The following is an 18,479-nucleotide window of genomic DNA, read 5'->3' as shown; positions in this document are numbered from 1 at the left end:
ACTACCGCACTGTACACTGGTTGATAAAGAGATAGTAGTATACTCGTAACAATTAGGATGACACTATGACGGTATAAAGAATGAAAAAAAAACCACGGTTAGGTGGTAGGTATATAATAATAAATAATACAATTCTGGTCGGACGGACTGCCTGCCGTGTGCCGACACAGAGGTAGCCACAGCCGTGAACTACCGCACTGTACACTGGTTGATAAAGAGATAGTAGTATACTCGTAACAATTAGGATGACACTATGACGGTATAAAGAATGAAAAAAAAACCACGGTTAGGTGGTAGGTATATAATAATAAATAATACAATTCTGGTCGGACGGACTGCCTGCCGTGTGCCGACACAGAGGTAGCCACAGCCGTGAACTACCGCACTGTACACTGGTTGATAAAGAGATAGTAGTATACTCGTAACAATTAGGATGACACTATGACGGTATAAAGAATGAAAAAAAAACCACGGTTAGGTGGTAGGTATATAATAATAAATAATACAATTCTGGTCGGACGGACTGCCTGCCGTGTGCCGACACAGAGGTAGCCACAGCCATGAACTACCGCACTGTACACTGGTTGATAAAGAGATAGTAGTATACTCGTAACAATTAGGATGACACTATGACGGTATAAAGAATGAAAAAAAAACCACGGTTAGGTGGTAGGTATATAATAATAAATAATACAATTCTGGTCGGACGGACTGCCTGCCGTGTGCCGACACAGAGGTAGCCACAGCCGTGAACTACCGCACTGTACACTGGTTGATAAAGAGATAGTAGTATACTCGTAACAATTAGGATGACACTATGACGGTATAAAGAATGAAAAAAAAACCACGGTTAGGTGGTAGGTATATAATAATAAATAATACAATTCTGGTCGGACGGACTGCCTTCCGTGTGCCGACACAGAGGTAGCCACAGCCGTGAACTACCGCACTGTACACTGGTTGATAAAGAGATAGTAGTATACTCGTAACAATTAGGATGACACTATGACGGTATAAAGAATGGAAAAAAAACCACGGTTAGGTGGTAGGTATATAATAATAAATAATACAATTCTGGTCGGACGGACTGCCTGCCGTGTGCCGACACAGAGGTAGCCACAGCCGTGAACTACCGCACTGTACACTGGTTGATAAAGAGATAGTAGTATACTCGTAACAACTAGTATGACACTATGACGGTATAAAGAATGAAAAAAAAACCACGGTTAGGTGGTATATATTATAATAATAATACAATTATGGATGGACGGACTGCCTGCCGACTGCCGACACAGAGGTAGCCACAGCCGTGAACTACCGCACTGTACACTGGTTGATAAAGAGATAGTAGTATACTCGTAACAATTAGGATGACACTATGACGGTATAAAGAATGAAAAAAAAACCACGGTTAGGTGGTAGGTATATAATAATAAATAATACAATTCTGGTCGGACGGACTGCCTGCCGTGTGCCGACACAGAGGTAGCCACAGCCGTGAACTACCGCACTGTACACTGGTTGATAAAGAGATAGTAGTATACTCGTAACAATTAGGATGACACTATGACGGTATAAAGAATGAAAAAAAAACCACGGTTAGGTGGTAGGTATATAATAATAAATAATACAATTCTGGTCGGACGGACTGCCTGCCGTGTGCCGACACAGAGGTAGCCACAGCCGTGAACTACCGCACTGTACACTGGTTGATAAAGAGATAGTAGTATACTCGTAACAATTAGGATGACACTATGACGGTATAAAGAATGAAAAAAAAACCACGGTTAGGTGGTAGGTATATAATAATAAATAATACAATTCTGGTCGGACGGACTGCCTGCCGTGTGCCGACACAGAGGTAGCCACAGCCGTGAACTACCGCACTGTACACTGGTTGATAAAGAGATAGTAGTATACTCGTAACAATTAGGATGACACTATGACGGTATAAAGAATGAAAAAAAAACCACGGTTAGGTGGTAGGTATATAATAATAAATAATACAATTCTGGTCGGACGGACTGCCTGCCGTGTGCCGACACAGAGGTAGCCACAGCCGTGAACTACCGCACTGTACACTGGTTGATAAAGAGATAGTAGTATACTCGTAACAATTAGGATGACACTATGACGGTATAAAGAATGAAAAAAAAACCACGGTTAGGTGGTAGGTATATAATAATAAATAATACAATTCTGGTCGGACGGACTGCCTGCCGTGTGCCGACACAGAGGTAGCCACAGCCGTGAACTACCGCACTGTACACTGGTTGATAAAGAGATAGTAGTATACTCGTAACAATTAGGATGACACTATGACGGTATAAAGAATGAAAAAAAAACCACGGTTAGGTGGTAGGTATATAATAATAAATAATACAATTCTGGTCGGACGGACTGCCTGCCGTGTGCCGACACAGAGGTAGCCACAGCCGTGAACTACCGCACTGTACACTGGTTGATAAAGAGATAGTAGTATACTCGTAACAATTAGGATGACACTATGACGGTATAAAGAATGAAAAAAAAACCACGGTTAGGTGGTAGGTATATAATAATAAATAATACAATTCTGGTCGGACGGACTGCCTGCCGTGTGCCGACACAGAGGTAGCCACAGCCGTGAACTACCGCACTGTACACTGGTTGATAAAGAGATAGTAGTATACTCGTAACAATTAGGATGACACTATGACGGTATAAAGAATGAAAAAAAAACCACGGTTAGGTGGTAGGTATATAATAATAAATAATACAATTCTGGTCGGACGGACTGCCTGCCGTGTGCCGACACAGAGGTAGCCACAGCCGTGAACTACCGCACTGTACACTGGTTGATAAAGAGATAGTAGTATACTCGTAACAATTAGGATGACACTATGACGGTATAAAGAATGAAAAAAAAACCACGGTTAGGTGGTAGGTATATAATAATAAATAATACAATTCTGGTCGGACGGACTGCCTGCCGTGTGCCGACACAGAGGTAGCCACAGCCGTGAACTACCGCACTGTACACTGGTTGATAAAGAGATAGTAGTATACTCGTAACAATTAGGATGACACTATGACGGTATAAAGAATGAAAAAAAACCCACGGTTAGGTGGTAGGTATATAATAATAAATAATACAATTCTGGTCGGACGGACTGCCTGCCGTGTGCCGACACAGAGGTAGCCACAGCCGTGAACTACCGCACTGTACACTGGTTGATAAAGAGATAGTAGTATACTCGTAACAATTAGGATGACACTATGACGGTATAAAGAATGAAAAAAAAACCACGGTTAGGTGGTAGGTATATAATAATAAATAATACAATTCTGGTCGGACGGACTGCCTGCCGTGTGCCGACACAGAGGTAGCCACAGCCGTGAACTACCGCACTGTACACTGGTTGATAAAGAGATAGTAGTATACTCGTAACAACTAGTATGATACTATGACGGTATAAAGAATGAAAAAAAAACCACGGTTAGGTGGTATATATTATAATAATAATACAATTATGGATGGACGGACTGCCTGCCGACTGCCGACACAGAGGTAGCCACAGCCGTGAACTACCGCACTGTACACTGGTTGATAAAGAGATAGTAGTATACTCGTAACAATTAGGATGACACTATGACGGTATAAAGAATGAAAAAAAAACCACGGTTAGGTGGTAGGTATATAATAATAAATAATACAATTCTGGTCGGACGGACTGCCTGCCGTGTGCCGACACAGAGGTAGCCACAGCCGTGAACTACCGCACTGTACACTGGTTGATAAAGAGATAGTAGTATACTCGTAACAATTAGGATGACACTATGACGGTATAAAGAATGAAAAAAAAACCACGGTTAGGTGGTAGGTATATAATAATAAATAATACAATTCTGGTCGGACGGACTGCCTGCCGTGTGCCGACACAGAGGTAGCCACAGCCGTGAACTACCGCACTGTACACTGGTTGATAAAGAGATAGTAGTATACTCGTAACAATTAGGATGACACTATGACGGTATAAAGAATGAAAAAAAAACCACGGTTAGGTGGTAGGTATATAATAATAAATAATACAATTCTGGTCGGACGGACTGCCTGCCGTGTGCCGACACAGAGGTAGCCACAGCTGTGAACTACCGCACTGTACACTGGTTGATAAAGAGATAGTAGTATACTCGTAACAATTAGGATGACACTATGACGGTATAAAGAATGAAAAAAAAACCACGGTTAGGTGGTAGGTATATAATAATAAATAATACAATTCTGGTCGGACGGACTGCCTGCCGTGTGCCGACACAGAGGTAGCCACAGCCGTGAACTACCGCACTGTACACTGGTTGATAAAGAGATAGTAGTATACTCGTAACAATTAGGATGACACTATGACGGTATAAAGAATGGAAAAAAAACCACGGTTAGGTGGTAGGTAGGTATATAATAATAAATAATACAATTCTGGTCGGACGGACTGCCTGCCGTGTGCCGACACAGAGGTAGCCACAGCCGTGAACTACCGCACTGTACACTGGTTGATAAAGAGATAGTAGTATACTCGTAACAATTAGGATGACACTATGACGGTATAAAGAATGAAAAAAAAACCACGGTTAGGTGGTAGGTATATAATAATAAATAATACAATTCTGGTCGGACGGACTGCCTGCCGTGTGCCGACACAGAGGTAGCCACAGCCGTGAACTACCGCACTGTACACTGGTTGATAAAGAGATAGTAGTATACTCGTAACAACTAGTATGACACTATGACGGTATAAAGAATGAAAAAAAAACCACGGTTAGGTGGTATATATTATAATAATAATACAATTATGGATGGACGGACTGCCTGCCGACTGCCGACACAGAGGTAGCCACAGCCGTGAACTACCGCACTGTACACTGGTTGATAAAGAGATAGTAGTATACTCGTAACAATTAGGATGACACTATGACGGTATAAAGAATGAAAAAAAAACCACGGTTAGGTGGTAGGTATATAATAATAAATAATACAATTCTGGTCGGACGGACTGCCTGCCGTGTGCCGACACAGAGGTAGCCACAGCCGTGAACTACCGCACTGTACACTGGTTGATAAAGAGATAGTAGTATACTCGTAACAATTAGGATGACACTATGACGGTATAAAGAATGAAAAAAAAACCACGGTTAGGTGGTAGGTATATAATAATAAATAATACAATTCTGGTCGGGCGGACTGCCTGCCGTGTGCCGACACAGAGGTAGCCACAGCCGTGAACTACCGCACTGTACACTGGTTGATAAAGAGATAGTAGTATACTCGTAACAATTAGGATGACACTATGACGGTATAAAGAATGAAAAAAAAACCACGGTTAGGTGGTAGGTATATAATAATAAATAATACAATTCTGGTCGGACGGACTGCCTGCCGTGTGCCGACACAGAGGTAGCCACAGCCGTGAACTACCGCACTGTACACTGGTTGATAAAGAGATAGTAGTATACTCGTAACAATTAGGATGACACTATGACGGTATAAAGAATGAAAAAAAAACCACGGTTAGGTGGTAGGTATATAATAATAAATAATACAATTCTGGTCGGACGGACTGCCTGCCGTGTGCCGACACAGAGGTAGCCACAGCCGTGAACTACCGCACTGTACACTGGTTGATAAAGAGATAGTAGTATACTCGTAACAATTAGGATGACACTATGACGGTATAAAGAATGAAAAAAAAACCACGGTTAGGTGGTAGGTATATAATAATAAATAATACAATTCTGGTCGGACGGACTGCCTGCCGTGTGCCGACACAGAGGTAGCCACAGCCGTGAACTACCGCACTGTACACTGGTTGATAAAGAGATAGTAGTATACTCGTAACAATTAGGATGACACTATGACGGTATAAAGAATGAAAAAAAAACCACGGTTAGGTGGTAGGTATATAATAATAAATAATACAATTCTGGTCGGACGGACTGCCTGCCGTGTGCCGACACAGAGGTAGCCACAGCCGTGAACTACCGCACTGTACACTGGTTGATAAAGAGATAGTAGTATACTCGTAACAATTAGGATGACACTATGACGGTATAAAGAATGAAAAAAAAACCACGGTTAGGTGGTAGGTATATAATAATAAATAATACAATTCTGGTCGGACGGACTGCCTGCCGTGTGCCGACACAGAGGTAGCCACAGCCGTGAACTACCGCACTGTACACTGGTTGATAAAGAGATAGTAGTATACTCGTAACAATTAGGATGACACTATGACGGTATAAAGAATGAAAAAAAAACCACGGTTAGGTGGTAGGTATATAATAATAAATAATACAATTCTGGTCGGACGGACTGCCTGCCGTGTGCCGACACAGAGGTAGCCACAGCCGTGAACTACCGCACTGTACACTGGTTGATAAAGAGATAGTAGTATACTCGTAACAATTAGGATGACACTATGACGGTATAAAGAATGAAAAAAAAACCACGGTTAGGTGGTAGGTATATAATAATAAATAATACAATTCTGGTCGGACGGACTGCCTGCCGTGTGCCGACACAGAGGTAGCCACAGCCGTGAACTACCGCACTGTACACTGGTTGATAAAGAGATAGTAGTATACTCGTAACAATTAGGATGACACTATGACGGTATAAAGAATGAAAAAAAAACCACGGTTAGGTGGTAGGTATATAATAATAAATAATACAATTCTGGTCGGACGGACTGCCTGCCGTGTGCCGACACAGAGGTAGCCACAGCCGTGAACTACCGCACTGTACTGTGTCTGCTGCTAATATAGACTGGTTGATATTTAAAGAGATATTAGTAGTATACAACAATACTATACTGGTGGTCAGGCACTGGTCACCACTCCTGCAGCAAAAGTGTGCACTGTTAATTAATATAATTGTACTCCTGGCTCCTGCTAACAACCTGCAGTGCTCCCCAGTCTCCCCCACAATTAATTATAAGCTTTTAATTTATACATTGATGACTGTGCAGCACACTGGGCTGAGCTGAGTGCACACAGACTGAGTCACACTGTGTGACTGACTGTGCTGTGTATCGTTTTTTTTTTCAGGCAGAGAACGGATATAGCAGAGAGAAGTGAACGGATATATTATATTAAATAAAAGTTAACTAGCAACTGCACTGGTCACTGACTGTGGTAAACTAACTCTGTCTGCGACTCTGCACAATCTCTCTCTATCTAATCTATCTATCTCTATTCTAATGGAGAGGACGCCAGACACGTCCTCTCCCTATCAATCTCAATGCACGAGTGAAAATGGCGGCGACGCGCGGCTCCTTATATAGAATCCGAGTCTCGCGATAGAATCCGAGCCTCGCGAGAATCCGACAGCGTCATGATGACGTTCGGGCGCGCTCGGGTTAACCGAGCAAGGCGGGAAGATCCGAGTCGCTCGGACCCGTGGAAAAAAAAGTGAAGTTCGTGCGGGTTCGGATTCAAAGAAACCGAACCCGCTCATCTCTAATGTCATTGTCATCTTTGATTAGAACTCTCAACTTACCTTTTAAGGGGCCTATACTTTCCTTCTTTAATCTTTTGTGGTTGATGTATTTAAAAAACTTTTGGGGGTTTGATTATCTTTCCTTTGCTATTAGCTTTTCGGTTTCTATTTTAGACTCTCTGATTTCTTTTCTGTATATTTTGTTACAATTCTTATAGTTCTGGAATGACTCCCCCTTCCCGTCTGATTTATACTTTTTGAAAGCTCACCTCATTTTGGCTATTAGTTACTTAATCTTTTTGTTAAGCCACATTGGTTTGGAATTATTACTCGTTCACTTGTTTCTCATGGGAATGAGTTTACAAGAATTATGAGCAAGCAATGTTTTTAATACATACCATTTCTATGCAGTATTCTTGCCTTGAAGCAAAACTTCCCAGTCAATGTACCTTAGAGATTTCTTCATCATGTCAAAGTTGGCTTTGCTAAAGTTTAGAGTCTTAGCTGAGCCGATATAGGGGGCCATTCTGATCCGTTCGCTCGCTGCTTAATGTTGCAGCCAAGCGAACGGGTCCCTACTGTGCATGCATCGGCGCCATAGTGCGCCGGCGCATGCCAGATGGCCAAAGGCCGTAGCAGGGCTGTGATCGCCTCTGTCTGATTGACAGGCAGAGGCGATCGCTGGGCGGGAGTGGGTGCGGAATGGTGGCATTTCTCTGCCGTTTCATGGGAGTGGTCTGGCCAATGCAGGCATGGCTGAACCGAACGGGGGGCGGGTCACAGCGGCTGCGTGACATCACACGCAGCCACTGCGGTCCTGGGAGCGATGAGTAGCTCCCGGGCAGCACGCTAAAGCTGCACTGACCGGGAGCTACTCTTGAAGTGCAAAGGCTTCTTAGTGCAGTCCTACTTCTTAGTTTGCTATCTATGAGGACACCTAAGTCCTTTTCCAGTACATAATCCCCTAATTTTACCCCATTTAGTAGGTAGGTGTAGTTTTTGTTCTTGTTACCACAGTGCATTACCTTACACTTGTCTGTGTGGAAGTGCATTCTCCATTTGGCTGCCCATGCTTCTAATTTAACTAGTCGTTCTGAAGAGACTCGGCATCCTCCTCTGTATTTATAGCCTTACACAATTTGGTATCATCTGCAAAAATTGACACCATGCTCTCTAGACCTTCTGTTAGGTTGTTAATGAAAATATTGAACAATAGCAGTCCTAATACTGAGCCTTGCGGCACACCACTTAGCACTTCAGTCCAAGTTGAAAAAGATCCATTAACCACAACGTGCTGCTCCCTATTATCTAATCAGTTTTTGACCCAAGTGCATATTGTGCTTCCTAGCCCTGATTCTTGTAGCTTGTAGATAAGTCTAATGTGTGGTACAGTATCGAATGCTTTGACAAAGTATAAAAAGATTACATCCACGTTTTTACCCTGATCTAGGTTTGCGCTTACTGTTTCATAAAAGCCAAGTAAGTTGATTCCTTTTAATGACCTTATTGACTTCAAGGAACTTCTGAATACTATCTCTTAGTATACCTTCCAATACTTTACCCACTATAGATGTAAGACTAACTGGTCTATAATTACCTGGTTCAGCTTTACTTCCCTTTTTGAATATAGGCACTACTTCTGCTATACGCCAGTCTTTGGGAACCATACCTGATATAACTGAATCCTTAAAGATCAAAGATAGCGGTTTTGCCAGTTCAGAGTGAAGCTCCATTAGAACCCTTGGGTGAATACCATCGGGCTCTGGTGATTTATTTATCTTTAAATGTTTTAATCGGTCACAGACTACTTCCTCGCTTAAATAAGTACCTATCAGTGGGATATTCTCATTATTGAGATTGTGTGTCAGTCCCTGAATTGGGTCCTCTCTAGTGAATACTGTTGAAAAAAACTAATTTAGTGTGTCCGCTATGTCATTATCATTTTTGCTTAAGACTACCAAATTGTCTTTTAAAGGGCCTATACTCTCCTTCTTTAATCTCTTGCTATTAATGTATTTAAAGACTTTTTTGGGATTCGCTTTGCTTTCCTTTGCTACTAGTTTTTCAGTATCTACTTTAGCCGCTCTTATTTCCTTTTTGCAAATTTTGCTACATTCCTTATAGTGCTGAAATGACTCTGCTTCCCCGTCAGATTTGTATTTTTTAAGTGCTCGCCTTTTCTTGCCCATAAGTTCCCTAATCTTTTTGTTAAGCCACATCGGTTTATGATTTTTATTCCTTTTTTTTGCTGCTCATCGGAATAAATTTGAGTGCATTTTTAGCTAGCAGGAATTTTAGTACCTCCCATTTCTCCGTAGTATTTTTTCCTAAAAACAAACTTTCCCATTCAATATCCCTGAAAAATATCCTCATCTTATCAAAATTTGCTTTGCTAAAGTTTAGAGTCCTAGTTGAGCCAGTATATGGCTTTTTATGGAAACTGATATTGAATGTGACCATATTGTGGTCGCTGTTTCCTATGGGTTCCCCTACTATAATACCTGATACCAAATCCCCATTGTTTGTTAATACCAGGTGTAAGATTGCATTGTACCTAGTTGGCTCCTCAATTAGTTGGACTAAGTAGTTATCATTAAGTGTGTTTAAAAACATATTGCCCCTTGCAGTATCACATGAATCGTTTTTCCAGTTTATCTCTAGATAGTTAAAATCTCCCATCACTACTATGTCTCCTACTCCTGCTGCTCTTTCAATTTGCTTTAGTAACAATTCCTCATCAGATGCGTTGATACCAGGCAGCCTATAGCATACACCCAATACTAACTTTTTTATTCCTTTTTCCCCGCATGCAATTTCTACCCATAATGTCTCGACAGTGTCTACAGTCCCCTCCTGAATATCTTCCTGTATATCGGGTTTTACAAACGGCTTTACGTAAAGACACACCCCTCCACCCTTTTTATTTAGTCTGTCTCTCCTAAACAGTGTATAGCCCTCTAGATTGACTGTCCAATCATGAGATTCATCCCACCAAGTTTCAGTAATGCCTATAATATCATACTGTTTGCTTGCTGCAAGTATTTCTAGTTCACCCTTTTTACCAGTAATGCTTCTGGCGTTTACATACATACAACTAAGATAAGTATTTTCCCTTGCGTTAGGGACATCTTTCACCTTATGTAGCAATGATGACCTGTAATCGTTATTGGTTAGTGCATTGGTAAAATCTCTTTTAGTACCCATGTTAGTAACCTTACCCTCCCCCCAACTTCTCCCCCATTTCATTTACTACCGCCATCCCCACTATTCTCACTGCATGACCCATAGTTTCTAGCTAAACCCTCCCTCCAGGCTCCTAGTTTAAAATTTCCTCCAACATTCTAACCATCCTTCCCCCCAGCACCGCTGCCTCCTACTCAGTCAGGTGCAATATGTCACGACAAAATTGTACCTAGTTGGTTCTGTGAGTAGTTAAAGAAAGTAGCTCCCCAGCTGGCACCTATACACTCTTGCAGGTCAGTGGCTCCACCACACATACAGCAGGGGCAGCAGTGCTCACTCCTGCTGTCTGCTCCTCAATGTCCTCCATTCACACACACTTTCAGCAGCAGTTCTCAATCCTCACTCTGGTCACTCAGTGGCCCTCAAAACTCATACCGCGAGCCTCAGCAGTGCTATCACCTGATGCTGGCTCCACTCAGCTGCTCAGTGACCTCCCACTCCCCACTCACGTAAACGCCCCACTCCTCTATCACATACTGTACATACAGTAGTTTGTTCTCTGAAATAGTAAGAACAAAAGGGTCCAGATATTGTTGTATTCCCTGACTGTGAGACGACCTATCAGATGGAGCCTCCAAATTATAGAGATAATTTTCATAATTTGTAAACAGGTCAATGATTGGTTTTAGAAAATAGACTTTTTTCCAGGAGATATCTCTAATGGAATAAATAACCTGTGATGCATTTTTTGTTTAAATCTGTGTGCTATAGAGTATGAGAGTTGTTGATTTTGTCATAACATTTTTAGTTTAACAAGCAGAACTCAGCAATGTTTTGAGAGAGTCAGGAAAGAGTCTTCTTCGATACAGTTCTGTTATGTTTGATGTGAGATTTTTTGCATTGAGTAGCATACTGGATCATATCACCTCTAATCATCACATTATAGGCTTCTAATAATCAGATTATGGGCTTCCCAAATCATAGAAAAGGGGACAGCAGTGAAGGGGTTGAGTGCAAAGTATTCCCGCAAACATTCGTTACCATGTCCTGATACTGGAAGTTTAAGATGCAGCTCATTCACCCTCTAGGTTTGCCTACCAAAAGTAGCCTCTAGAATGGAGTGGTCAGGCAAACAGTTAGGGAGAATGGAGGGGAAAGAAAAGCAAAACAAGAAAACAAATCAGTACTGGAGCATCATGCGAGTTGAAGTAGAAGGTGTAATCCCTGAGGGACTGAGAAACCTACAAACACTGAGAAGACCATCTTCAACTATATGTTTCCAGAGAGCTACTGAAGAAAGCACAGGATCCCCAATGGAACTGCCCTACTTATCCAAAAGTGGACACAGGACTGCTTTAAAGCCCCTTCCTATCAATGTTTTTCCTGCTCTAAAATTGGGAAGGTCATGAAAAAAATGGAAAAGAAACAGAATTAACATGTGTTAGGGGCATATACATTTGCCATAGTAATATCCTTGAGCCCTATCTTGTCCTTTAGAATGAGATACTGATCCTCTGAGTCAGCTTTACATTTTTATTATTTTTATGTAATTCCCAGATATATGCATTACATCATTAACATAGAAACATAGAAGTTGACAGCAGATAAGAACCAGGTGGCCCATCTAGCCTGCCCCTTTTTTAACATATTGTTACCTCAAACCTTAATTGATCCTTATGTTTATGTAAGGATATCCTTATGTCTATCTCATGCATGTTTAAATTGCTCTACTCTCTCAGCCTCTACTATATTTGATTAGAGGCTATTCCACTTGTCCACTACCTTTTCTGTGCAGTATTTTTTCTTAAATTTCCCCTGAACCTGCATGAAGTTTCAGTAGCTGCATGAATTAAAAAAATTAATATATCCACGACAGCTACATATAAAAAAGGTATCAATAATAATACTACATCATTTCCATTTCTAAAATATTTTTTTCCATGTACTATTAAACTAATGAAGCTTAAGATTCAGTGCCTTTAATACTGGAGGGGCACATTTTCATCTATTGTTTTATTTACTATATGGCTATAGCTTGTCACCAATAACACCATGACAACCGGGCTTCTAGAACAGCATAGCTGTGCATACTGATTGTATGCACGTTGCTTAGTACTGCAAGAGCTGGTCAGAGTTCAGGGGCTGGCTGGGCAGGGGGGAAGGGTGCCATCTGCACCCCTGGCCAGTGCAATTTCAGTTTTACAGGGCCATTTTTGCATTGCATTCCCTGTGAAAAGCTTGGCCACTAGCTTGATTCTGCCCCCCAGGCTGAAAGTTGCCAGCCAGCACATGTGGCAGTTATAGTCTAGCTCTGTGATTTGCACTCAGTAGTGGATAGAGCACATTTTTTGGGCAAATAGAAAGGGACAAGTGCCATGCCCCTAAGTACACCCCCCAACTCGCCAGCAGCAGGCCCATAACCCCACCCATAAAATGCCCCCTGACAATCCCTGTTTTATGCTCTTTTAATGTAATATAGATGTGATATTAAAGGAGAAAGGTTTAGATATTAAGAAGTACAGTGGTTTATAAAATCATCGTGTAAGCTATATGTTACCGGATTTAAAAGTACTTTTTTTTTTTTGCAACTGGCATGTCTGCTCACACAAAAGAGCATGTCTGTATGTGATTAGACAGCGTAGAAGTTAATTGTAGATATTGCACATGTCCCCCAGTTGTTAAAGCACATGGTAACTATATATATATATATATATATATATATATAAAAAGTATATATATATATATATATATATATATAATATCCAAAACCAGACCCCGGCACTCAGGACTTACGTGTCACCTTGCTTGGGTGCCTTCACATCAGTCCAAATCCTGCTGTATGTAATCCAAATATTGGGCGGCACTCAGAGACTTTCACACGCTGGTTTAAACAGTGAACAAGCCCCGCAGGGCTGCTTTAATGTGACGTTTTGGGGTACAAAGATCCCCTTCCTCAGACAATCAAACAAAACCACAACAGTGCATTAAATAGAAAACAGTGCATAGACTCTTACCCTCCTCCCAGTGTGACCCAGGCACACGTGGATGCTGTTCAGTAGTGGCGCTTCCGGCCGCGGGTCCCCCGGCGCACCGGAAGTGACGTCACCCGTCCGGCCCCAGTCACCATGGTAACACACCGTTAAACAAAACAGTGTAACTTCAGCGCAGCGTATAACACAGTGAATGACAAGTGCAATGCAGTACATAAAACATTTCAAATAACCACCAGTGCTGCATCATCTCCATGTGCAGACCAGTGCATAATTCCTAAATTAGAGAGTACATTTAAAAAGTGTATCACAACGGTGTATTATAAATTTGTTTCAAATATCACCTTAACAATAAAACCGAACCTAATCGGAAACACACTAAATGTACAGTGCTCATCAAGTGTTAAAAAGTATAGTTAAAAGTGCAAATATATATTTTACTTCTATACTGAGGATTATTAGATATTCCATAGGGTTTTGCTGCCCTCTAGTGTACACCTTTAGACCTCATGATTTAACCAAACCTTATTATTTTATTTTACAAAACATTATTGAACTGCTTAAAAAATATTCCACAACCTGGTCCTAAAGACCACTTATATCACTTCCTCTGGATTATAGAAAATGTGTTAGGCCGAGAGTTTCATTAAGACCTTTAGGGGACAAACAGTCTAGGCGGAAAATCCACCGAGACTCTAATTGCAAAAGTTTCTTACCCCGGTCACCCCCACGTTGTGATGGGGGTATGTGATCTATCGCCTTATACCTCAAACTAGACAGATTATGCTTAAATTGTACAAAGTGGCGTGCTACCGGTTGTTCACTTGCTCCTGTCACTAATGCATTTCTAATGGCCGATCTATGTTGGGTGAGCCTGACCTTCAACTGGCATTCGGTCTTTCCAACATAGTAAAGACCGCAAGGGCACACTATTACATAGATCACAATTCTACTCGTACACATAAGCGGCCATTTGATATTAAACCTTTTTCCGGTGTGTGGGTGGGGAATAGTATCTTCTGTTAACAGAAATGAACAGGTCGTACACCCTAAGCATTTATGACAGCCATTTCTCCGGCTTAAAAATTTTTGGGGAGTAGTTGGCCTCAAAAAGCCAGTGACATCAGTTTTCACTAATAAGTCCTTTAAATTTCGACCGCGTGAAAAACTTGGTCTTAATCTGGTTTTATGAAAACATTTTAAATCTGGATCTGTACTGACCATCTGCCATAGCTTTTTTGCCTGTTGTGAGGTGCATGGGCTTTGTGTGTTATACTCATTTACCCAAGTAACAACCTCAGTCTCTGTTGTTTTCTTGTGACTGGGATCTGTAAATTGTCGCTGTGCCACCCAAACTGCCCTTTCTCTGGCTTTTTTCAAATCTTTTGCCACATAGCTTCTGTCCCGACATTTTTGTTCCATGGCATCCAATTAACCTGATGCCATCACTTGGTCGCTATTGGCTCTACATACTCACAAAAATTGCGAGTATGGGAGTCCTCGGGTGGTAGTTTTTGGGTGGAAGCTATTGGCATGTAAAATAGTATTACGATCAGTCGGTTTTGTGTTCAATGGGGTGTTTTACAAACAGGTACGGGCTGTGCAATGGGGTCCTCGGTGGCCCCGTCCTTCGCAAACTGCTATATGTGGGAGACGGAGAAAGGTATTTTCTTTGAGGAGCAAGGTATTTCTGAGGCCTTGTTTAGTTATCATCGATACATAGATGATCTGTTAATTTTTTGGCAGGATGATATCTCTGTCTTGTCTTCTATCATAGAAAAACAAAATATGTCAAAAAGTCAGATTAAGTTTAGCATGACCAGCAGTGTCCATGCAATCTGTTTTTTAGATATCTATATACAGATTAGGGACAATCAGATTGTGACATCCTTATACACAAAACCGACTGATCGTAATACTATTTTACATGCCAATAGCTTCCACCCAAAAACTACCACCCGAGGACTCCCATACTCGCAATTTTTGCTGAGGCTTTTTTACCTAATAACAAGTCATATCCTATGATCCTATTCATAGATCAGGAACAACTTATAACAAACAGTAACATACATTTAGTAACATATATAAAATATACAATGCAGAATGAACAATGTAAAATACATTTACTTAAAAATACGTCTACCTAAAACAGAAATATAGTTTTACTTATTATCTTATAAGTTAATAAAGGACAGTATTCTTAACTATAAGGGAATAGAAGGACTCTGGTGTTGTGGCACTATTACAAATATTAAACAATTATAAAATATCACTTTTATAACATATGGTATATATTAAAATCACATATCAACCATCATTTGAAATCAATGAGAAAAAACAAATCACATGTAAACATATGAGTGTTTAGAAAAATATATATATAGGTAAGTATGTGACAGACAGGTTTTTAAGTAATTGCAATAGCTCTGGATAATCGGATAGTTTTGGGGATACCGCACAGTAAATATTCAAAATTCAAAATATAATATTAGAATAGGACTGAAGAATGCCGTGCTTTCTAATCCATATTCAATTTGGCGGTGCACCCTGAGTCAGTATTGAAACAGAAACCATATACAGGAGAAAAGAAGACTCTTATGTGGGTGCACTCTTGACTTAAGACAGTATAAGAATGTTGAAGATAGATTTATAATAAAATCAACTTTTATTGATATCATATAAAATACTCAGTAGTAAGATAACAATGTGCTTAATATAAATATTAGATAATGATTTGCGGCTGTCTAGGTTAAATCAAGAATGTTTGTTTAGGAATTTACCTAGATAAAGTACAATAATTCACGGATGGGTCTCTATCCTGCGCCGGTGTAGGGTTGTAACGACCTAATGGACTAAGTGATGATTGTGGAATTTGCCTAAATAAATTACAATAATTCACGGTTGGATCTTAATTTCGTGCAAGATTGTAAAATACTGGTATCATGCGCCTGTGCAAGGTAGTGATAAACTATTAGCCTAAGTAATAATTGTGGTTATAGACCGGATATATAAGTTAAGTGGCCATTAATAGCAAAGAAATAGAGAAAAAAGTAGCAGGATAAACCTGCTGTTGGTGTTGAGTATTCTGATTATATAGCTAAAAATAGCGAGAGAGTAGGGTGAAAAAAGATAACAGGGTGAATCTGCTGTCAGTGTTTGACACTAAGCATGTGGATCCAATTTTTACTCTACTACACTGAGTCTTCCTCAGCGGTCTCCCACTTGAGTACTGACCCAGCCCGACACTGATTAGCTTCCAAGATCGAACAGATTCAAGCATTTCCAGTGTGGTATGATAGTAGAGAGAATATAAGCGGTGCTCTGAGGCTTTGGAATCACTGATGAGAGTTCACGAATATTATAGAAAAAGGGTGACAGTATAAAGCCAATGTAAAGAACTAAAATGGATCTGCTGCCAATGTTAGACAGGGGTAAACCCCTGAATCAATGGTGAGAGTCCATGAAAATAAGAAAAGAAGAAATTAATACACAGTAATGAAGATCCTATGAGATAGATTAAACAAATATATAACAAAATATATGTAATATATAATCTATCACTTATGGAAGGAAGGGGGAATTCATGCCAAAGGTGATGCTGATCAAGCTAATCTTTGTAGAAATGCTGTTCTGAATAATAAATACAGAAGTATAAAGAAAGTATCGATTGGTTAAGTGGTGAAGAGAAAAGGGGAGGGGAAAAAAAACTGTATCAACGGCACAGAATCAGGCTGATTTTCGTAGTAATACAATGTATTCAAAAAAGGGATCTCTCACTTGTTAAGCAATGAAAAGAAAATAGAAAAAAAGAGGGATCAAATGCACATGCAGTGTCCCTAGAAACTACTGATGCATGAAGACAATAAATTGAATGACAGTCAAGAGGTCAAGATCAATGATTATGCAATAAAGTAACTGTAATCACACTATAAACTTAGATCACATGCAGAGGAATAGATAATGACGTCAGCATGTGCGGTATTGATGTTATAATAACACTGATAATATTATATTAATGCTGATGCTGAAAAATCTTGAAAATATGGTTTCACTGTGAAACCAATATTACCGTGTTGCGTGTATGGAGGTAAACGGAATGTCCATCTGACAAGTTGCACTTGAGATTAATCTGTGATGCAGATGGAGGTGCTGCTGAGATGACCAGCTTGTTGGTCAGGTACTGACTATTGCGGGAAAATGTCCGTGTCTCCGAACGACCAGCATGTGGATCAGGCGCTGACTGTTACCGGAAAAATGTCTGTGTCTCCAAACGGCCAGGGGTCACACTGGAGATGTCCGTCAGGCGATGCTACACACTGGATCTGTGGAATAAGCGGAGGTGCCGTTGGGCTAACAGGCACATGCACAAAGCGCAGGCAGATGCAGAGAGATGTCCGTGGTACAGGGCAGCTGGAGATGAAAACAAGGTTGAAGGGAACCGTCCGGCGATGCTGCGGCCACACTCGATCGGTGGAACAGACGGAGGTGCCGCTGGGCTGACAGGCACATGCACAGAGCGCAGGCAGATGCAGAGAGATGTATCCGTGATTCAGGACAGCCGGAGATGGAAACGAGGTTGAAGGGAAGACACCTTTCACCCGTCCACCGGGCTTGATCACTTCCTATTGTGCTATACGAAATCTCCTCTACTATAAACTAAGTGGGTGTCCGCATGTCCTTTGTGTTGATCTTACTAATAACAAATTCCCTGCTAGCTCTGTGTATTGTCTCCTTATATATTTGGAAATGATAATCATGTCCCCTCTTAATCTCCTTTTCTCCAGTGTAAACATGCCTAGCCTAGCAAGTCTTTCCTCGTATTCTTGTAAACATTC

The 18,479-nt window shown here is 40.8% G+C and overlaps 1 pseudogene; it reads right to left on the bottom strand.

Annotated features, from left to right (window-relative positions):
- Nucleotides 1-16,829: 16,829 nt before the first annotated feature.
- Nucleotides 16,830-16,948, bottom strand: LOC134952050 (5S ribosomal RNA; annotated as a pseudogene).
- Nucleotides 16,949-18,479: the final 1,531 nt, after the last annotated feature.

Source organism: Pseudophryne corroboree, chromosome 1, assembly GCF_028390025.1.
Source record: "Pseudophryne corroboree isolate aPseCor3 chromosome 1, aPseCor3.hap2, whole genome shotgun sequence".
NCBI classification, from domain to species: domain Eukaryota; kingdom Metazoa; phylum Chordata; class Amphibia; order Anura; family Myobatrachidae; genus Pseudophryne; species Pseudophryne corroboree.
Note: the sequence above shows the minus strand (reverse complement) of the source record. Positions and strands in the feature narration are given on the sequence as shown.